The following is a 23,709-nucleotide window of genomic DNA, read 5'->3' on the forward strand; positions in this document are numbered from 1 at the left end:
AAGAGGCAGTAGGACGTATGAGAGGGGATGGAGAATCAGCCAGGACTTAGACCATCTGGAGCCTCGTCTCAGCAGTGTTTCTGAAGTAGCTGGGTTGCAGAAGGACAGCATTTTAACAGGGAGGTGGGGTGTGCAAGAGACTCACATTCTGTGAGGTCCAGAGAGGTTGGGTGACTTACCTGAGCTTACTCAGCTAGTTGACAGTACCTGTGGACCTACAGCCCAAGTACACACATCACTGCTCTCCATTACACTGCAAAGGCATGGTCCAGAGTCAAGGGCTTTCCAAGCCCCTTTCCTTACGTATAAATGGGGATCATACTACCTGATACTTACCTTCTTTGTAAGGTGTTATCAGGCTCTGCTGAGTGTGGGTAAAAACACTTTTTAAAACTATTAAGCTATATGTTAATATTAACCAATATTAAATTATATGTATACACACATAGTAGTCATGCAAATGGTTTAACTGAGAAAGTTATAAAAATAGCATTTAACTGTACCTTCTGTATTATTACCATACATAATAACGTGTTCTGGTGTGATACCTAATGTCTTGTTAAAATTCTTCTTGTGGGGGCACATGGATGCAAATCTGGACTCTCTTTTGGAAATGTGAAACACCAAGAAATTCCCTGGAGTATAATGGCAAGAACTCTAGACATGGAGTCACTAACCTGATAGGTTTACCTACTAACCGCATTATTTCTTTGCCTTTCCAAAAAAATGGGAATAATAAAATTATTGGCCTATATTGAGTTATCCTGAAGATGACTTTAAGAATGTGAAAGTACAGAGCAGAAATGAACTATTATTACCAAATATTGCTGAGGGCCACAGACCCTGTCCCTCTAGCACATATGGGATAAGAAAGGAGACAAGTGATGTATTCGAAAGCAAACTTCAACATTATCTGACCTTTGTGTCAGATAGATTGTATATTACAGTTATTGATCACAATGAATTAATGAATCCTTTTATTATAGTTTATAAGTGGACATGTAATCATCCTTGTAATTATTAGTCATTTCCTATAGACATTTACCCAAATTGTCAAGATACAGGTATAGTGCACCTCGTTTTTATAGGACATTATGTACTATAATAATACAGAAGGTAGGTATTTAAATGTTATTTTTACAACTGTCTCAGTTACACCATTTGTGCTACTATTTATATGTCTGATTTATCTCATTTGATTATTACAGTTATTTGTGAGTTGTATTAATATTACCACCATTGGACAGATCGGAGGTCAAAGATTTTCACAAGACCTCATGGAATGTGAATGGCAGAGCTGGGGTTTGAAGCAAGGTCTTAGGCTCCCAAATCCTGGGCACTTGCCGCTGTAATCTTTCTCTCTGGGTTGTGTTGGGGGGTCCATTCTCTGGACTGTATTATCCTTCATTTGTTTCTTTCGTTGACACAGTCATTCACTCAACATGAATAGTCTATGTGGAACTCTGTCATATGACCTTCTCATACTTTAGGACTAAATCTCTTCGGATAGGATGAATTGTTTTAGGTTTGATTTCTTTAACAGAAGGGGAAGTATTGACCTTGACACTTGAACCTTACCATAAAACTGCTTTGAGTGGAAGGAGAGGAGACAGCACCTAAAAGGGGAACCCCTGATGTCAGAGTTGCAGTGAATCTTTGCTGTCCGATGAGGTAGTCCCCTGATCTCATGGAGCTATTTACATTTAAATTGAGATTAAAAAATCAGTTCCTCAGTCACACCAGCCACATATGGTTACTGGCTACACATATGGTACTGGACAGCACAGTCTATAGATCTGTGTCTAGTCAACAGCACTGAAACAGATAATTTTGCTCTCTGATATATGTCTGTATGTACAGTTGATCATTGGAAATGAAATTATCTGTTAGCGTTTCTACTTAAGACATAATAGTAGCTACCATGTATTGAGCACCTTCTCAGTCCGCTGTTGTTGGAGGCACATAACGTATATTATTCTATTTTACCCTGACACTGTTTTGTAGTTTGGGAACCTAAGGCTTAAAGAGGTGATGCCATTGCCTGAGATGGCAGTGGGTTGAACCCATGGTTCTGCCGTGCTGTCTCTCTATGCAGTCCAGTTGAACTACATCAGGAGTTATTGTCAATGCGTCGTCCTCCCATTCGGTCCACTTCAGTTCAGCAGATGTGCAGGCACACACTCTGCTGGGAGCTGGTGATGCAACCACCAGCACAGCCCAGCCTCTGATCTCAAGCAGCTCCAAACCAAATAGAGTTCAGACATGTAATGAATAACTATGATCCTGTAGAATGGTCTCTGATGCAAGACTTCCTATGATGCAACCAGAAGCCATGGAAAGGTTTAATCCGATGAGTGCTATAGTCAGATTTATGTTTTAAAAAGTTACTTTTGGTACTATAGGATAGTTTACTGTATTGACGTAGGGCAAGGAATATTGAAGGCTAAGACTGAGATCATGGTGGTGGAGTGAGAGAGAAGATGGGCAAGGGAGAGAGGCATCACTTGGTAAAATTGTCGAGCTTTGGTGATGAGAGCTGAGGGCAGGGAGAAGTTAAAGACGACTCTGTGCATTTACCTTGGGTGTTTGGTGAAAGTTTGGCATCATCAAAGGAGATCAGGTGTGAGGAAAAGGTGTGTGTGTGTATGTGTGTGTGTGTGTGTGTGTCTCTGTGCGTGTGCTCACACGTGCTCATGTAGGTGCGTTGCATGGTGGGAAAGGGTGAAGACAGTGGCTTAATTGACCAGGGGTCATAAATGCCCGGAAAGCAATCATATTTGCTAAGTGGAAAAGTCTGCTGTTAAGCAATGAGATATTATAAGTATGTGATTAAATAAATTAAAAATAAAACAGAATCCTGCCATAAGACTGAGACTGGAAGGGAGAACTAACCTTACAGTCTGCATGTGATGGGTCTGTCGCAGGCTGGGCCCAGGATAGTCAACTAGGGATGCATTTTCCCATTTTTTATAGAGCCACGGCATGTAAAAAGATTTACTATCATGGAATTCTATTAGTGACATAGAGGGTGGATATAAATACAGTTTCTAGAGAGCCTAGTTGAGTTGAAAAAGCGGATTTTTTGCTACATTATCTTCAGTATGTGCTCCCCAACTCAACCCCTAGTTCTGTACAGATAATTAATCTGGTCTTAATTTAGTGACTAGGTGATCGTGTTGTTTGATATTTCAAAAAGATAAAAGTTAGCAAGTGCCCCTTGACATGGTTTTTGGCATTTCTTAATATCAAGAAGTGGCTTAACTTCTTTGTTGCAGCAGAATATAATGTCACAGGTTTTACTTATTAAAATGATAGCATAGGGTAAGGGTAAGAAGTTCCATTTTCTTTTAAAAAGAAATCAGTTGTGCTGCTGATAGTAAATTTTAACAGAAGTGAAATTACTAAAACCAGGAGTGCTTATGCAAATAATTTCTTATGGAACTCAATCTGTGATCTCTGGATTGATAGGTTATGTCTGTGCAATTTGAAACAGTGCCTGCTTGGGAGATTGGCTTTGTTTTAAAATTATCTGAGGATCCTGAATTCAGACTTGACCAGCATAGATCACCATGACTGAAGGCTGTCAAATGTATGAGGCACGGTGAAATCTGATTATTTCTGGGTGCCTTGTCTAGTTTTTGAGCTATTTAAAGACAATGAGCTTCTGTAAAATTCACGAAACATTTTTGGTCTCTGAGTCAGTTAAGTACATTCTCTCTTCTTCAGCAAACAAATATGTCTCATTATCTTCTCTGTTTGATTTTTTTCCGTTTAAAAATTTTTTTTCTTTATGCATTTTCAAAAATGAAACCTTGTGAAATAAAATGGACCCTAGATATAATTTATTATTCTACATTTTATGTGAGTAATTAATTGCTGAACTGTTGATGGCTTTTGCAATATTTGTGAGTGGGTGATACAGGTACATGTGTGTTTCTTCAAACCTGCCTCAGCAGTGCTCAACTAGAGGGCACTAGTGAGCATTTCCGTTTAGATTCTTTAAACTAGGCCACATACTGTTGACACATATGCACAGGAGAGAAACGTGAATGCTTTGCGAAATCTTAGTACTAAAAATAATTTTCACTTGTATTTATAGCAGTGGTATCATACTTGAGGAAAGTGATGTAGAACCGACCAGTATAGGAAGAAAAATGTCATCTGGTTCCTGTTGCTGGAAAAGTACCCTCTAGAATAAAGCAAAGCCCTTACATTTGTCAAAAGTTATGGCAATGTTGCTAGTAGGTGTTTGCCAATTTTGTGGGCAGGGTAGTTAATATCAGTAAGCACTGAGATAAATTCTATCACAGAGGAATGTTCTGTAGCTAGTAACTAACTGGGTAACAATGCAAATCTGTCCATTATTGGGAAAGGATCGGTAATTAAGACTAACAATAACAAGTAGGGCTTGCAAGTTTGGAGGCAGAATTTTGGGTTCTGTCAGAGACAGTTGCCTTTATTGTTCATTGTGTCAGCACATTTGCTTAAAGGAGCCCGGGAAGGAAACATTTTTATATATTCAAATATTAAAATGTGCAAAAATCCAGCATTTTCTAATATGAAAGCTATGTGAAAGCCCTTTCTATGCAGGGTAACTGTGCATATGTTTGAGTGGGAGGAAAAAGAGAACAGATGACTTGAAACTATTAAAATTGTTACACATGTAAAAAGTTAGTTTCCTCTTCATAAAATTAAAAAAAAAAACCAGGATTTCAGTCTTAGTTACCATCCTGTCACTTAATTAAAATATTTGTACATAACATTTCATTGATTCATTTATTCATTCACTTATTTGGCAAACAGTAATAATGCCTACTATGTGTAAGATACCATAGTAGGTGTATCTAATGCATGTGATAATTTTGTCTATAAATGATCAAACCAATGCAGGAAAAAATATACTTGCAAATACGGTATGCAGAATGTCAGTTTCATTGGTGAAACTTACAATTAAGCTCAGCTCTCTTTAAAAGCATGTTTTAAGAGGCTATAGATCAATTTATGTTATTTTCCTAACATTTATTTGGAAAGCAGTGGATGTTGTTTTTCTTTGGGCCAATTAAGTATGCATGTTTGGGGAGCTTGCTTTAAAAAAGAGGAACTGTTATATGAGGGAGAACATGAATAAAAGAGAAGATTACGTGGCATTTTATAAGATAGTTGGCGGTCCCGTTTAATGCTTATAAGGTTGTGTTAAAATTCACTAAACGGCTTGTTATTGCAGGCGCTTATTTAAACCAGCTATTTGTGGTTATGTCTGTTGAGATAGCTTGAAACTTCAACTCTCTCCAGCCATGAAACTGCAGCACGTTGACTTCAGGTCTCTTGTAAGAAAGTCTAAATGTAGGCTGTTGAATAATCCCTTTGAGGGCCCTGTAACTATTTTTATGCCTGGATATGCGTCATCAGTGGGTATTTTCTCTGGTGACTTGCTTACATCAGGTCTCCTACCATACATTCTATCAGTGAGTGACTTATGATTGATGGGAACCACGGCTGTTGTTTAGCTTTATCTGTGACCTCAGTGAACGGACAACAGGAATTTCCAGGCTGTTGAATTCCCTGAATGCTTGAAGACAGGGGCTCACGGTGTTGATCCAGGCAGGTAGCAGAGTGCTATTATTCACCAGCGGATGATGGGAGGAGGGACAAGAGAAGAAAGGGGAGGGAGAAGGAGGGGAAGGGAGGGGGAATTCCTTTTGTGAACAGCGGCAGTTCTCGCTCAGCTGGTTTCCTTAGCCCGAGAGGCTGTGTGTGGGGAAAGGTGCATTTCCGGAACCCGAGAAAGCGGACAGTCAGAACCTTGCCATTGGAGGCACCCAGGGACTCTGTGGGGTTGGCCGGGGCAGGCACTGAGTTCTCTTTAATGACTTGGGCTTTTGTTTTTCAAATCAGCTCGCCAGATTTTATCCCTGCGAGCCCGGACTGTTAGGATCCTGGGTAGAAATAGAGGCTTTGAATGGAAAGGGTGTGCTGGCATTCTTAGTGATACGTGGGAATCTGTGTTGTCTTTTATCTGGATGTGTTTGGAGGTGATTCTGAAAGTTAGCCTGCACCTCACATCGACAGGCTTTGGGGAGTAGAGCCGGGCACTGGTGGACGCGTGTGGAAAGGAATTATAAGTGCATTCATAAAAATGTTTTCTCATTTTCTTCTTTTTCCCCATGTCTTTCTTCCACCTGTGAGAATGAGGCTTCTGAAACTGTCTATGGAAATGGACTCACCAGCCTGTCAGCAGCTACATTTGCTACCCGATGTGCGAACCCATCTCCTAAACTTTTTTCCTAGTTCTGCCTTCCCATCTCCTCCTTTACTGCCTCTTTTTCTTTTCATCTCCTCCTCCTCGCTCTCTCTCCCTGATGTTGCTTTGTTGGCAAAAGAGGTTCTTGACCTCTCGCTAAGTTAAGGAAGCAGGTTCTGTACAGATGGGCTGAGGTACACGTGTCAATCAAACCAACTGTGCTTTGCCGGTGTTTGCAGGCTATCTTTTCAGAGATGATTTTGTTTTTTAAATGACAATTAGACAAAATTAAAACACTCCTTTTAGTGTACAGCGATTACATCATTTAAGCATTTAGGCAAAATTGGTTTTCTGATCTTTTAGGACTGTTTCTTTGTGGAAAAATAGCATTGATTGATTTGGCTTTAGCAAGTCTTACTCCTCCCCTCCCCCCCCCCCAAGGCATAGCCCCTTGATGTAACAGATTGCCAAGGTTACTTATCACTGTAACTAATTTCTTAATGGCTTGCCTCCTAGGAACCAAATTCGGAAATATATCCCAGAGCCTAGGACCCTGAAACAGGTGCTGTGTGGGGTAAAAAAGCCCTAGTGGAGAGATTTTTGTTTCTTTTTTGCCTCTTACAATTCCATTGAGTGGGCATGGGCATACATAATTACTTTTATAGCCTCATTTCCAATTAGCTGTCCTAATGGTAGAAAATCTGTCCAACTACCCGGTCATATTGTTTTAATTTTCGACATTTAAAATTCAGATGATTGAAGGAGAAAGAAAAATGAGTGCCACTATAAAACTCACCTACAAAAAAACTTTCCTTTCAAAAACTTGCTTTTTGAATAAGCAGTATGACTCACGACAAGCAATTTATAATTTGAAATTTGAGAAAGATTAAAATTCAGTTTCATGGGTTTTGAGTCATTAGTCATTGAATGAATTAAGCTTTCATAATGCATCTAATTAGAAAGAAATCATTAAAATTTTGGTGAGATCCATTGTTTATGTTTATTTCAGCCTACTGTCCCCCAGGAGCCATTGGTAACTTGCTTTATTTTCATAAGAATGACATTATATGAAAAAGATACATTTGGGGGTTAGTTCAGATGCTAACATTCCTTTTTTGCCTTACATCATAAAGGATGTTATTAGAAGCTATAAGATTCTTCACCTTCTCTTTAAAATGTATGTATGCTTTTATGTGGAGGAGTGTGAGAGCAGAACCAAACATGGAGGAGGGCTATGTATTCTTCATTAAAAATATATTTCACAGAAGATTATAGTTTGTGTGGGAGGGAAATCGCTGCTTGTCTGTTGATTGCATTGTGCTTATTCCATATAAGAACTATTTGAGTTTAGTCAGGATAACCTCATTTTGATAATCTGATGACTGCTTCTGCAAGGAGAAGAGAATATAATTTCAAGGCTGCATGCTGATGGGCAATGGTAATTATTCTCTTTTTGGCAGAGTTTAGCATGGAATCTGCTTTGGTATTTTTATAACTACATATGCAAATCTTTTCTTCCAAACCTTTTTTTTTCTCTCCCCATGTGCAGAGCTTTTTGTAATCTTCAAGACTGTGAAATCCCAGAAGTGTAATATCTAATGATATCAGTGAATGATGATGTGTAAACCTAAGTTCGCGCAAAATCTTGGCTTGAAGTCTTCTTGTTAAAGCAGATCCTTTATTGCAAGTGAATTCCCCTGTATACTTGGTTTCTATGGAGACACTTTTATTACTTATGGATAATCAGACTGCTTGAATGTAGATGAGTGATTGGTGTATCGACTTTGGTCAGTGCAGCTGATAGGTTCCTGGTTAATATGTTATCCTTTAACTAAGGTTCCTATTATGTTGTAGGGCTTACAAGGGCGATGCAGACACCAAGCCTACCTAAAACACTAAGGTGATATGACACTTAATTTTACCTTCTTTTAGGTATGTTGCTCTGGTATTATGTAAGGGAAAAAAAACCCTCAAAATCACCTACAATTAGAATAATACCTAAGTGATAGTGTCAGAACAATTGAATGACCCACTTATAAGGCTCATTTTGGGAGGTGAAAAAAATATTTCATTTGGTAAATGATTCTTCCACTTCTTACTAGGTAACTGGTACATTAATAGCATTGAAGGATTCCTTAGTTTTATGAATTCTTCTTAGTGATTATTCAAGTTCTAAAAAGTTTCATATCTTACTGTCATCATTTACAGGTGAAGATTATGAGGCCTCATAAACCAATAAACTTTAGACTCAAAACACATCATCTTGACAGTGGCTAAAGGACAAGTCCTCTCATTGGAGATGATCTGTTGGGGTTTAGGAGCTGGAAGGCTCTAACCTCGTATGTGTGATGTTAGGAGAGAGCCTGGTGATGCTCCGATAATGGAAACGCAACTGCTAATTAGTTAGGGCAATGTTTGCAGCTTTGCATGTGTTGTCTTAATCTTCCTGTGACAGAGGTTGGCAACGTCCCTCAGTGACTGATGCATGGATCCACCATGAGGTACTCAGATTTCTACAACAAGATGCCATCATTTGAGTCAGCAGGGTAGAAGTCCCTGTTGAGTGGTGGCAAAGGGAAGGGCTTTCATAGAATAGGAGCCTGGGAGCTCAGGGATAGATGAAAAGCACTGTGTAGACAACGGTGGATGGAGATGGATGTGTTTGTAGTGGAAATATTTTATTCTACTCTTTTCACTTAGTCTGGAAGAAGATATATTTTCTATAAAAGAAAACTTCGTGTGGGTCTAACTATCCTGAAAGCAGGAGCTTAGAGGCCATTTTATTTTAAATGCAAGCAATGGGTCTCAGGTCCAGGAATTTTCATCAGAGGCATTCTTCTAACTTACTAAAGTTACATGATGCTATCTGATTGCCTCAAAACTAAAGGATGGCTAGGAATATCTTCTAAGCACATGTGTGGGGGAATTCTTGCATGTGTCAGGCGGGTTGCTGTAATTATCTACACTCATCTTCTCAAATTCACTTGCTGCAGAATTTTCTTTTTAAAATTTCCCCCTTTCCAAACCTTAGATTTTTTACTGGACATTAAAAGAATTCTTAACAGGGAGATTTATAGATATTTAAATAACTAATTGCCCACAAGTGCCTCATTTTCTGTAAAATCACAACCTGACTTTTGTGTGAACTAGGTAAGGTCATATTGAAAATGGTTTTCTTCTGTTATTTATTTAGTTTTATATGAATTGAGAGGTATTCATAAGACCATGTAGCATAGTCCAATAAATAATTTATCTTCCTCCTGGGGGAATAAGTTCAAGCAAAACCAGGAATATATATTACCAACTATGAAAAAGGATCTCTGCCTTTTTCACCATAAAGGATAAGATAAAAATCTCTGTCCTCAAGCAACTTGAGTCTAGTATGGGGAGAAGACTGCTTATGTCCCATGCCTGATCCAAACCGAGCACTAGAGGCATCAAGGATGACTGAGATTTGAGCCCCAGTGGCTAAGGAATGAGGGTCCCAGTAACAGAGAAAGTAAAGGAAAAACCATTGGGGCAAAGACAAATTTGATTTTATGGAACTGCTCTGTCCAGATAGGGTTATGAGGAACCTGTGGTTATAACTGTGGCTTTGAGTTGTGCCTGAGCATTGATGGGTGGGAGGAATCAAGATATAGAGCCCAGCTAGAGGCTGAACTTTGTCTGGACATTTGGTCAGAGTCAAAGCCATGTAGACTAAAGGGGAAGATTTGGGTCTGGGGTCTCAGTGGAATGGGTCAGTTTTCCCCATTTGTAATCAAGTGCTGAAGCAAACCTTTCTCTTTTAGGTGAAAGGCTGTCTTAGAGGAAGGGCACCAAATGACGTTAAAGGCGTAAAGCCCTCAGGCCTCAGAGAACCTGGACTTTCAAAGGCAAGTAATGATTCCTGAGAAAAGAGGCTTCTTTGTCATTAATGTAGGACACATTGGTGACTCTGATGGCAAAGGCTTGCCTGTCAATCCCACTTGAAGCTCAGTTGTCCCCACTGGGAGGGTCAAATTCCTCTCTGACCTTTGTTCCTTCTCATTGGAGTCTTTCTTTAAATTTTTTTTTATGAAGCTTCATCCTCCTGGAGCAGGGTTCAAGCTGTGGGACTCTTAGCAAGAGTGCTGAGTTTGGGTCCTAGTGAAAATAAAGTATCTTGACATTCTCCTGTGTTTGTTGGTGGCAACTAGTCTCTGTTAGAGAGCGAACAAAAGGGGACTATAAGGGAGCTGAGTTTAGAACACTGGGAAATACTTTTATTTGGGGAATAGGAAGAAAAATTGAACCTGATAAAGAGGAGCAGCAAGGAGGTAGGTGGAAGCCAAGAAAAGCGAAGTGATAGGAGAGATGGATTATAGGATTTCCTATTTTCATCAATTTCATTCATGCAGTATACATTGAAGATGTTCTAGCTGCCAGGCCCTGGGCTACTTCTATGGATACAATAGTGAACCAGACATCATCCTCGTCCGGAAAGAATTCATTGGAGGTGGAGCTCACAACCCAGGTGGCACTATTCAGTGGTTTTTGCTGGTATTGCCATGTAACCCAGGGAAACAGTGAAAGCAGCCTGTGGCGTGAGTCCCATTTGGAGGGGGGTGGGGCATGAGAAGAACAGGAGGAGTGCCCTGAGCAAAGAATTCAGAAGGCTGGTGAGGGTGTTGCTGAAAAGTCTGACTCTGTGGTCCAGGGTTGCCGAAAGAGCAAAAGTCAGATGGCCTGGGAAGGGACCTGAGATTAAGGGACTAGAAGTCCACACCAGGGTAAAGTGCCTCCTTGGCAGCTGTGAGGAAGTGAAAAACATTTTGAGAAGGGAGTCTGGCACTAGCAAGTAGAGGTCTGAGTTTGAGATAGAGGAGAAAGAGAAGGTCCGAGAGAGTCATGGAATTAAATTTAGGGTATTAGTGGAGGGCTGAAGGATTGAGTGATTGGGCTGATTCTTATGGTAGCTCCTGTAACATTCTTCTGTAATATATTATTATCCCTTATGCTTAACATCATCCAAAAAAGATCCCCTACCTATGTTTCAACCACCACTACCTTAGAAAAGTTCTGCGATGTCACACCTAGTCTACTACAGCTTATTAGATGGTGTTCCTGACTCAAATTTCTCTGCCAGTGGTCAGTTCCTCATTTCACTGTAAGGCTCATCTTCCTAAAATACCGTTTTTAATGACTTACTGTGAAGATCTAAAACCTTTCCTGGCTCTCCATTGCCTACAACTTAAAGGATGTGCTTCTCCCTAAAATGAGAAATCTCCATTTTCACAAGACTTCATAATTTACCAAGAGCTTCTAAATACATAGTCTTACTGAATTGTTACAAACCCCTTATGGTGAACAGGACAGATGTTGCTGTCTTCCTAAATGTGTAAGTCACACAATAGAGGATCAGACAGCACCTGATAATGGGCCCAGCACCACACGGTTTATGAATGGCAAAGCCAGGAACAGAAGTCAGGTCTTCTGAGTTCAAATTTAAGGTGCTTTGTACCACACCCTGGTCTCCCCTTGCCCGTGGAACCTCATTTCCTTTCTCACCCTCTAGTTTCTGTAATTAGGATGATGAGGTGATGTGCCTTTAGTTCTAGCATCGTAAGGAGGCCTCTTGATGTCCCTCTAGTCGCTGGTCTGTCACAGCTCAAATGTTGTGATCTAGAGCTGTCAACTGAGACACATTTGTGGACTGATTTCCCTTCAATAGGGAAAAGTCTGTGTTCTGCCAGGACATCTGGGGAGGCACAGACAACACTCTGTCCTTCCCTGATGTCATTCTCAGTGCCTGCTTGTCTCATATGGAAGTTGGAGAGGGTTGCTGCTGACTTTGCACTGGATTATGGGATGGATTTTGACCACAGCCAGGACCATCTCTTCCTCCGTCAACTGTTCTCTCCAAGAAGGAGGACCTCTGAAGCGTGCTTTGTATTTTTACCCAGAGCAATTAATGGTCTGAAAACTTGTTTATAAAAATGCCTTCTCTTGTTTTACTGATTAATGTATAGATTTGTTACTATTTAGTAATGAGTAGTTCTGGAAAATATATAGAAGGATGTGGAGCTGTGTTTTGAACTACATATTAAAATCTGGAACATTTGTTAGCGATGCAATGATTAATGAGTCTGTGTTAACGTGATTTTAGAGTACACTCTGTTTTCATCGTTTTCTCATTGTACTGAAGCCAATATGATTGGGGGTTAACAGAGTTTGGGGAGATAATTTACTGCGTCAGAAGTTTAAATGACAACAAAAATATATGCCTGACAATTGTCTAGAATATCATGAATGGCCTCCACTCCTATAAAGACTGATGAAGGAAATATGTGCATGCAGATTAGTGAAATAATATATGTCAAGAGTGCTACCTTGTCCTGTGGGCTGCTCTTACAGCTGGAGCTGCGCACACAGAGAGAATCCCAGCATCTGTTTGTGACCCTGCGTGCTTGAAGTTGGGTTTCCGGGATTAAGGGGTGCATCTTTCTCATGAGAAAGCTAAGAAAGAATAGTTGCAATACTTTTTTGTAAAATAATAATAATTAAAGGGACATCCTGATTTAAAATAATCAGGCATATGTGTACTCTATGAGCTTGTTAGTACACATGTTGGACTATACAATAAGGTGAATGATACTTAGGAAGACTAGCTTATATTCTATTCAAAGTATTAGCAATAATAAAAGAAGCCCACTTGTAATATATGATAAAGAGAAGAACAAAAATATTGCAAGTTGATATTTTTGTAGATATCTTTACTCCATCTTTTAAAATGCAGATGCCATGCCACATATCCTGTGATGACATTTTTCAAAGTACTTAGCCATTTTGTCGTTCGCCACATTATTCACATTATTCCTACCTTGTTGAATGACTTTTGCTATCAGTGGCACTCTGCTGAAAGTCATTGTAACTTGCTCTGGTGCTATGTGCTCTTTAGTGCTGCCCCTGTGGCCCACGCTTCCCCATTCTTGGCCCAACAAATGCAGGTTCTCATCACTCTGGAGCTATAGACCACAGAGTCTGTTCATCAACATTCCTCAAATTCACGTAATCTTTACTAATGTCTCAAGTTCGTCACCTCCCGTACATCTTGCCAAAGCCCGTGGTCATTCTGTGTCTTCATATTTTCAACTCTTAATAGCATTTGGAATAGTTGACCGTCATGCCTTCCTTCATGCAATGCTTGGTTCTCCCCGCTTCCATGCACCACCTCGTTGGGAGGCATTTCTCCCACTGCCTCTTCTCAGTCTCCTTTGCCAGCCTTCCCCTAAGTGTTGTTGTCCCCTCCTGCTCTGGTCTCAATCCCTTTATCTTCTTTATCTAAATGCTCTTTCTAGGAGATAGCAATAATCACATGGTTTCAAATACCATGCATATGCTGATAATTTTCAGAATTTTATAGCCACAAATGCATCTTTTCCTGAGTTCTCAACTTAAATACTTCCTTAATACTTGCACTTGGCTGTCCTACGGGTTTGTCAAAGTTATGATAGTCAAAGGGGAGCTATCAGAGTCCTTCTGGCCACACATTGGCCTAGTGTGTTCACCCCCCTCCCTGACGCTGCTCGGAGTCATCTGTTAAGTATACATTATATAACGCATTCCCTTCCTCAAAATTTTACAATGAATTTTCCTTGCCCTTAGAATAAAATCTAAGCTGTTCAGGCCGGCAGCACGTCCTTCTCCACATGCTCATCCCTTATTAGGCTCCAACCTTGTTGGCCTTCATGCTGTTCTTGAAATTTGCTAAGTTGTTCCCATCTTGGTCTTTGCTGTTACTGTTTTTCCTGTTTAGAATGTTCTTTACCCCCATCTTCTCAGGTATGGCTCCTTCTTGTTCAAGTCTCAGCTCAAACGTCACTTCTTTCAACAGGACGTCTGTGACTCAGGCTTGAGTGGTTTCTTCCCTTCATCTCCAGTTCACCTTTTATCATATTTTCTTCCTAGAACTTATCAGAGCCTGAAATGATCAATTTAATTGTTTATGTGGGGTTTTCTTTTTTCTTTTTTTTGGTCTGTTTCCACACTCCCGCCCGCTCCCCGCCCATGGACTTGCTGAGGTCAATGACATTTTGTCACTCACCCTTGCGTCTCAGTGCTTAGTAGAGTATATAGTACTTCAAAGTATTTGTTGATATATTCACCACCTTAAGCCTGGTCTCCTTATCTATAAAACAAAGGTGTTAGGACAGGTGACCTCTGAACCTGTCCCACCTAGATAGTTTTAATTCTTATCACATCTCCAGCTCTCTGATCAGTCCGGTTGACCTCCTTAATGTCCTGTAAATGGGTTGTGTTTTTTCAGGTTCTCAGGCCTTTGTTTATTCTATTCTCTCCCTAGTGTCTTTCCTTCTCTTCCACGCTAACCAAATTCCTTAAAGATTTTCCTTCTTCTCCTTTTGTCTATACACCTCAGAGGGGAATGTGATCATTTTATGTATACATGTCTTGCTTGTGCTTGATGGTTAGCTCCTAAGCATGGAGCTATGATTTATAGTTATAAGTCTTGAATCCCGATAGCAGCTGTTACGGTGCAAGCAGATCGGGGGAACTCAGTATATCCCTTATAATTCAATAATAAGGGCATGATGGCTTTCAAAAACATTGCTTTCAGAACGAGAATGTTTGCACTATTTTACTCATTTACATGGGACAAAATACATTTTTAAAAATCAAACAGGTATATCATTATTAAGCCCAAAATGGAGGGGGAAATGTGAAAAAAAAATTTAGACTTAGGATGACATGGTTTTTTGCAGACATTTGTAAGCAGTCTTATCAAATAATTTTTTATAAAAATATATTCATAGATGGAACTGAGCAGAGAAATATGCGGACATTGTTTTTCTAATTCATTTGGGTTAAAGCTTGAGTTGGGGTTTTAACTTCATTCGGTTTGTTCAGGTATTTGGAATTTAGAGAAGCTCTATGAAAATATCCCACCTACACATTTTGGATATCCTCTTCCTGCTTGTCTTTAGAACAGCTTGGTTCTTTTAATAGCAATGGCTGAGTGGAGGGGAACCATTTGTAGTGAGTAAATTTAAGTACAGTATGTCCTCCTGTTCTAAGTGAAAGGCATGCTAACTGCTTAGGGATTGGTGCAAATATGTTTTCTTTTTTTTGCTGTTGGTCAGATCTCTGAAAACACAGTGTTTTAGAAGGACATTACTCATTCCTCACACAAGTAGAAGAATTACTGGTCAACTTTAAAAAAATTCAGGAGCTGGGAACACCTCATCTATTCTTGAGTTATTATCATCCTTTCAGAGGCTGTTCTTAAAACGTCCACGGGCTAGCTCGGAAGGGCTAGTGTTGAGGACAATCACAGCTTTGTTTCTTCACTTACTGTGTGACCCTAATGCTATATGATTATGCTTAAGTCAGTATACACAAATGGTTAATTCCTCTTAATCCAGGGTACCTGGGACATATGCGCTCGAAATGAAGAGTAACCATATATTCCATTCATGGATTAACTGTTTTCAAAGAATTCAGTCAAATACGCTTACAGTATTTTTTTATGTTTAATAACATTAAAGGCACGTAGTGGCTCATGGTAGTCACTGTGCACATCAATTATTTGTGAATAGTATTGTCATTCTAAATAATGCCAGTGATTGGATTCTCAGTCTATCCCAGAATTTGCTGTTTTGCCTAAACAGCTTTTTTTCAAGGAGGCATCTATTTCTTTTGCAAAACTAGAGATGAGAAAAAAGTCTGCTTCTATAAATATCTTGTTTGGGGTCAAGCCACCCCCTCTTTTTCCCTCTAGTGAGTAGATGTGAAGGATTTCGCAAAAGGTTGGTGTAGTTTTGCATGGGAGAGCTGGGAGAGCACGTGTTAGGTACACTGCTGAGGACTGAAGGCAGGTCAGTCTTGATTCTGTGTTTCTGTGCAGCAGCCTCACGCCATTGTCTGAGCTGCGTGGTGTCTGGAAGGAAGCCTTGTAATGCTTTAGTATTGGCATTGCAAATCCTTTCTGTTAGGGGAACGTTGCTGATATGGTGTGTCTTATGCCTGCTGGTGTGACCTTGTTAGATCCTGTGGAGAATTAACATCTATAGAAGTTGGGATTGGGGAGACTGGAAATATAGAGAAATAGTGGTGCCTTAGTCAAAAAGGCTGGGAACTATGGGAATAATATATTGAAAAATATCAAATAGGAAATTTATGAACTGTAAGAAACCCAGTTTTGCATGAAATCTTACTTTAACTCTCAAAATTGGCCGTAAAAGGACTAACTTCAATTGCAGGAAGGGGGTAAATATTTAATTCAAACCTCCGTGTTTCGATAAATCGCAGTACCTCCTTAGTTTTGGTTAGGTAGGGTGACTTGGACTTTTTCCTTTCATTTTCAGGTAAAGATGTGAATGCTGTTTAAACGTGTTTCACTGAGTAGTGCCGTGATTTTCACCAATCATTTATTGAAAAGAAAAAAGATGCCATCAATTTGTATTTTAAAATAAAGCGAGTTTGAAAGGTTTTATGAAATCACTGTCCATTTTGATTAGGTTTTGCCAGTAGCTGCCTGCACTTAGGCTTTGTTCTTGGTTAGTCATAACTGTTTAGGAAAGATTGCTGCTTTTTGGAAATGGTCCCAAAGACTCATTGTTCCAGACATCGGACATCCTTATGTTACTCAGGTCCTACAGTACTTGGTCTAAAACAGATTAATTACTAATCTCTCAGTGAATAATTAACCATTTGACTTGTTCCCAAGTTATATACTCACTGGGTTAGAAATGATTTCCCAAACTGCTGAAGATAGGGGAAGGTTATTCCTGGTTTCACAATGTCCCCATTGTTACCAACTTGTGTGTATGTGTGAGAGACATCAGCTGATACCTACGCACTGGTCCAGCTACTCAATCAAACCACTTCCTGGGGTTTTCTCGGGTAATGGCAGTGATTCAGAAGATACCACAGCAGTTTTAAAGGGCTGCTCGCTGCGTGTTACTCTGGGCCTGAATGACTGAGAGCTGTCAAATTCAAAAGGAGCATTTTGGTTGCAATGCCCTTAAATCTGCAGCTTACTTTTGCTCAAAGTTGCATTTCAGCTGGGTTTAGGGCTGCTTGGCTGTGTGCTTTCAACAATACATATTTTAAGACGACTCATTTCATAGTAGTGGGCTACCAGCTGAATTTCCGGTCATTAGCCACTCTGTGCCTGGGTGGAGTTCCCACCATGGACAAAGTCCTGTGTTAGGCTTGGGGCAGACAGGCGAAGGTAAGTCACATGCGGCTGCCTTCAAGGGGTAGCGTGGTAGTAACTGCGGAGATGAGAGCTCACCGTGAAGGGGGTCGAATGAGGCGTTAATGCAAACATATGCAATTGTACTTTCATAAATACGTGTTTCTATGCTTTTCGCTTCTGAATCTATTCACACAGTGTGTTCCATAAGGTTAAATTTGTATTTTTAGGATTTTATTTATCATATTAAAATGCACAGAGAACTATTTTTTTAAAGTTTTGCTTTGTTTTGCTTTATTATCTTTCTTAGAAGAAATAAGAATTTCAAAATTATTTTGGAATCACAGCAGATGTGTTCTGTTCAGGCCCTCCAGTTGCTCCACAATTGCGTTTTTGGCCATGGAGTGACCAGTTTAAATTTGGGAATTTAAGACGCTAGTTCTCCCCTTGGATGTTCTGACAGTTGACTTGCCTTTTTCCTTCTGATCCTTGCACATCTTCTCCTTTCCTCGTGGCTGGATGATGTCAACCTAATGAGACAGTGAATATGGAAATCCTCTCTGTAAGCTGTGAGGTGTCGTCAATCAGCACGTGTCAGCGTGATTATCATTGTCACTACTGTTTTCACGTATTCACTGCTTTCTGTTCCCTCACTACACATGCCCATGATTCACTTCTGCAACGTCAGAGATTTTCTCTTTGGAGAAACTACTTTCTTCTTGAGCTTAAGAAAATTTGGTTCACTGATGGACCTTGTCTTGGGCAAAAAGCTGATTTCGCCTGCCCTGCCATCTGTGTCCTGACTGAGGCCAGTTCCTGAGTCAGGCACAGGAGGTGACGGAGAGGTTTATGGAGGGAAAAGATTCAGGGTGTTTGTATTGTGGGGTGACTGTGCATTGTCTGGCTATCCGTGCGTTGGAAGGCTCCCTTTACAAAAACTGATATTCGGTCGTATAAATAAATTTATTTTTAAAGCGAGAAATTCTTCTCGGTAGTGGTTAAGAGTGTGGGCTCTGGAATTAAATCGTCATACCTCTTGTTCTTCTCTCCTTCTAACTGGGTGAAAATTGGGCAAGTTTTTCTCTGTGTGCCTCAGTTTTTTCTATATTTTAAAATAAGGGTAATTTTATTACATGGCAGGGCTTTTGTGAAGTTTGTTTTTTAAATTTAATTTAATTTTAATTTTTTAAAAAAGATTTATTTATTTATTTGAGAGAGAGAGGGCGTACATGAGCGGGCGTACAAAAGGAAGAGGGAGAGAGAATCTCAAGGGACTCTGCTGTGAGCTCAGAGCCCGACCCGGGGCTTGATCTCACTACCCTGAGAGCATGACCTGAAAGGAAACCAAGAGTTGGAAACTCAACCGACTGCATCGCCCAGGCGCCCTTTTGTGAAGTTTAAGAGGAAAAATGAATCTGAAGCAGTGTGCACTCATCTAGGTTCAAAGAGGAGCTAGAAGTCTATATTGAAGGGATGAAATGGACCATCTCTTACACTGTTTAAGGTTCTGTTTAATGGAATTTGGTTGATTTTGATAATATGTCTCTCAAGAGGAGGAGAAAGGGAGCAGGGAGGGTGGTTAGAGAGAGAGAAGAATGCATGAAGAACAAAGTAGGTGCTGTGCTATAGTGATCCTTCTTAGGAACAAACTCACATGCTTTATGGGGCTTGGTGGTGTGAAAAGGTCTTCTGTGTACATTTCACCTCATCTTCACAACAACCCCGTTTTACAGATATGGGAATTGTGCCTCAGAGACACTCAGTGACTGGCTCATAGATAAGCAGCCAGTGAGGGGTACGGTCAGGTCGGAGGAGCGGACCTCCTGAACTCAGGTGGTAACTTCCTTTCTTCCGATGCATGGTTCCTTCTCTGCTACACAATAATGTTCATATTTATATTAACCTTGGTGCTGAATCCCAAAGGAGCAAAGGGTGCTATGCTGTCACAGATACCCCGAGGGGTACTGGTGGGGACCTAGGGACCTCCTTCTGTGGTACTGAGTGCACTAACCTGCAGCTGTTCAGGGCTGGCCTTGCCACTGTGGCTGGGAGGTTTTAAGCGTCCCCTACTCTTTCTGGCCTCGGAGTGAAGACTGTGTTTCATCTCTCTGAAGGGCTGTTTCAGATCAGTGTTCTGGGGGAGAAATCATCAGTCTTTCCTTTCTGCTAGGAAGGAAGGTAATGAACACCTGTTCACTGATTGAATACATAGGCTACAAGATTAGTGTGAATGTACTTTTAACTCAGGCCTTTTTGGGATTACTGTGTTGATAAACTTGAAGTTATAAAGTAAAGCTACTAACATATATAATCAAACCTTAGCTTGATTTAAGTAAGTCTTCTGATTGTGATTCACGTGTACATTTTACAATGCTGGTTGTCATATAATGTAGTTTGTCGTATTAAAAATCGCGTGATCAGAGAAAATTCAGTGTTGTGCTTCAGCATTTTACAAATATTGGAAACAAATTTTAAAGTTGGAAGAATTATTTCATGCATGTTAACAACTAAAGATTAAATTGATTTTAGTATTATATTTGAATGCAAGTTTTTATGAAATCATTTTCTACTCTGAATGAAGAATTTGTATATAGTTGCTATATTTTTAGCAAATAAATACATTTGTTTTATGCATTAAAATTTTGATTAGCCATGATACAACTTTTTTTTTCTTTTGTCTATGAGCACTTTATTTTTCAGAAAAGAGGTAAGTAACAGTGACGCTTTTGAAGCCACATCTAGGCTAGGGTTGCTTAGCCTTGGTACTTTTGACATTTGGGTCTGGGCAATTCTTTGTTGTGGAGAATCTATTTTGTGCATTGTAGGGTGTTTAGTAGTGTTCCTGGCTGCTACCAGGTAGATACCAGTAGTATCCCCTGTACTCAGTCCTAACAACCAAAAATGTCTCCAGACATTGCCAAATGTCCCCAAGGGAGCAAAATCATCCTGGGTTGTGAACCACTGATCTAGGATTTTTGACATATATTCAAATCTTCTGCATCTAGTAAATCTGGATTATTCTATGATTTTGAATAGATGTTCAGAATGACACCAAGGAGGAGAAAATACTACAGAGGCAATAGATTGTACTTATACATTATGAAAAAATAAGATTTTTCAACAAAATGGGTTGAGATGTTTTCTGATTAACAGTTATCATAACAAATCCAATTAACCAGAATTTCAAACATCTGGGTGAACATTTTATCTCCTCATTTTCTTTCAAAATAGATATATCCCCTTGATTCTGAATTAATTTATAACCATGGCTTGATAGTGTTTTTTGAAAACTGCAAATAAATGGAAATGATAATATGATCTGCCACATATTAAATGCTGTCTCTGATTAGAACATTCTGTGTGTTCCTCTTGTACCTACTGAAAGGCTTAACTGCCTTTGCAGGTGAGCATCTGCCTCAATGAAGTAAGAGTCCAAAAAGCGCTGAGGTTTGGTTTTCTAAGTCACTTTATGGTCTTTTTAGAGGCTGTTTAGCATAAGAAGACAGAGAGATACACCTGGTTATTAGCTGCCATGGAGAAACAGACATTTCACTTGGCCCAGGAACTAAGGAGCTGCTTTGTAAAGTGTGTTTTGCCAACAATAGAACATATCTTTATTCTGTGAACCATGGGCTGAAGCTTTAGCCAATCAGAGGAAGGGATTTAGTGTATGGTAAAAGGAAGTATTTGCTTTGTTATTGTAGTACATGGCCTCTTGCCATCTTTGATAAAGGATTGAAGTGTTGCGCACCCAAAGTCTGCTACCCTCTTGACCCCTCATCCATCATCAGCTGCACCGTGAGGTTAAGTGAACTGTAGCTCAGTAGGGTAACTATTGTTTAAGCACTGTGTCACTCTTAAAAACGGAAATTTCTGACACAGCAGTCTTGCAATGTGATGTCTTTCCAGTTTTAAGATGATAGACATATGTTTCCTTTCTGGTGCTAATCTGTGCCAGGTTAGTGGTATAAAACGATAATATAGAATGCTTGGAACTGGCTTGTTCAGATGGGGGACTCTGAGACCGCTGGGAATTTCTTTTTCTTTTTAAAAATAAGGACGTCTACAAAAACAAGCAGCTTGTTGTCGCACAACATTTCAAGAACTTCACATGGGATCCTATTGGAATTTTCATTGTCTTAAAAACACTGGGCTGCTTTCCAACTCTTGCATGCTACTCCTTCACTGTTAATGTTTTAATTATTGAAAGCAGGTAGTTGTCCACATGTTTTCTAAGTAACTGATGGCACATACTGGTTCTTTCATGTCTTTTATTTATTAATTTTTTTCTGCCTAGTTTGGGAACGCTTTAGAAGAGCTATGTCCAGTATTCGAGGCTTTCTGTCATTTAATCTCGATCCTGCTGCCATGTACTCACACAAGCAGAGTAATGGATCAGCTGCAGCTGTTGCTGACCCAAGCTGTCACAGAAGTGGGCAGAGGAAGAATCAGGGAAGATGTGTTCAGGTTCTGGGTATCAAAAGCATATCTGTTGCAATCAATCTGGGATGACAACAACTGGCTTGTAGAAGGCAGTTCAAGCCAGATATTTCTTTTATCTTTGACCAAATGTACAGAAGGTAGATGCCATAGTGATAAATACCACTGATAGCTAATAACAAAGTGGTTGAACGTATACAGTTGCCTGACTTGTATAAGAAACACTCACGAATGGGTAGTGTTTGTTAGTTTTGGCTGTAGCCTTTCTGTCAAGTTGTAAACATAAAGCTTGATTCTTAATAGCATGCAAAGTTTTAAAAAAAGAGAAATGAAAATCTGTAATAGCAAAAGAGTAAAACGGTTGTTTTCTGATATAAGCAGGCAGTGGTGCTCTCTAATTAAGTGTATTTGGATTAAAATAAATATTTACACCCAGGCATATATCCAGCTCTTATTAGAGGAATACTAACACCACACTTACCAGAGCGGGTTAGAAATACGGGAGTCAGTATAGCCCTACCTAAATTTCCTCATAACCCACTGGATCTCCTTATTCCCCATGTTCCATATTCCCCCATTCTCCAGTTTACCATGGGGCAGGGAAGAGAACTAAGAATCCCCATCAAAAAATTGTGGCTCAGGGGCGCCTGGGTGGCTCAGTCCCACTCTTGGTTTGGGCTCAGGCCATGATCTCAGGGTCGTGAGATCAAGCCCCACATTGGCTCTGGGCTCAGCGTTGAGTCGGTTTGAGATTTCTCCCTCTGCCCCTCTCTCTGTTCTAAAATAAATAAATAAATAAATAAATAAATAAATAAATAAATCCTTCAAAAAATCGTAGCTCAATTTTCATCTTCTCTTTCATTTTTTTTTTAAATAAAGACAACTCAAAGGAATGAGAAACATTTTTTTTTTTTTTTCTTAGCAGTTAGAAAGGAATAATTGGCCTTTTTGGGCTGAGTCTGTTTGCATTTTAACCCAGTTGGGATACAATGCAATCCTGATATGGTTAAATGAATTAAGGGAGAGATTTACCTTAAAGATAAAGAGAAAGCCCTTTATAACTACATATTAGTCCTTGTAATAATTCTCCTCGTTCTCATTAACATCAAAATACACACTGCTTTTGGGATTGTCCACGTTTTCTGCATAACCGCTGTTATGTCCAGATACGTAAGACTGCAGGTGCCTCACGGAAACAACTTTCCAGACAAAATACTTGTGCTCTAGAGACTTAAGTGTAAAGACAAGCACTTTGATATGATACATATACATAGAGCAAAAAGATAAAGGAGCAAGGTCTCACCTAATTCCAAAAGAAAGCTTTACAGCGGAGATGAAATTTCAGGACCTGTTCATTGCTAGAAGTATCTGTGTGGCTGGACGTCGGGGGGAAAGGAGGTGCTCGCCAGTGGTCATGCGCAGTGATTTCTTATGAGCTAACAATTACTGAGGACTTAGGATGGGCCGGGCGGGCACGCTTCAGGCGCGTTAACTTCACATGTTCCCCACAAGCGTGAGGCAGTTACTGTTACTGTCTCCCCTTTCCTTGATGAGGAAACTGAGGCACAAGGAGAATAAATAATGTGCTTGGTTAGAGGGGGTAAGAGGCTGAAGTATGCCGCTTAACCAATGCACCACCCCGTCTGTCTTACTTGATTTCCAGCCCAGCCCTGCAAAGGAGGGATTTTCTTCACTTTTCACAGGAAGACATTGAAGCCCAGGGAGGTCAGCTCAGTCAAAGTCGCAGGTGGCCAGTGGCAGAGGAAGGGTTTGAACTAAGGTCTAACCCTCTCAGAAGATTGTGCTTTTTCAAGGCAAGAGGAGGTCTTTTGGGGGAGGCTCAGAAAGGCAA

The 23,709-nt window shown here is 40.0% G+C and overlaps 1 protein-coding gene across 8 annotated transcripts in view; it reads left to right on the forward strand.

Annotated features, from left to right (window-relative positions):
• Positions 1-23,709, forward strand: part of HIVEP2 (HIVEP zinc finger 2) — a 193,942-nt gene that overhangs the window by 58,784 nt on the left and 111,449 nt on the right. For 2 of the 8 annotated variants that reach the window (XM_057311006.1, XM_057311005.1), the window contains exon 2: positions 10,033-10,116. The exons of 5 other annotated variants lie outside the window; for them this stretch is intronic. The gene's annotated coding sequence lies outside the window, so the exon portion shown is untranslated. Of the gene's footprint in view, positions 1-4,790; positions 5,606-10,032; positions 10,117-23,709 lie in introns of those variants that run through there. One more of the 8 variants, XM_057311004.1, reaches the window with a different exon arrangement.

The sequence above is a fragment of the Ursus arctos genome, unplaced genomic scaffold (assembly GCF_023065955.2).
Source record: "Ursus arctos isolate Adak ecotype North America unplaced genomic scaffold, UrsArc2.0 scaffold_13, whole genome shotgun sequence".
Classification (NCBI taxonomy): domain Eukaryota; kingdom Metazoa; phylum Chordata; class Mammalia; order Carnivora; family Ursidae; genus Ursus; species Ursus arctos.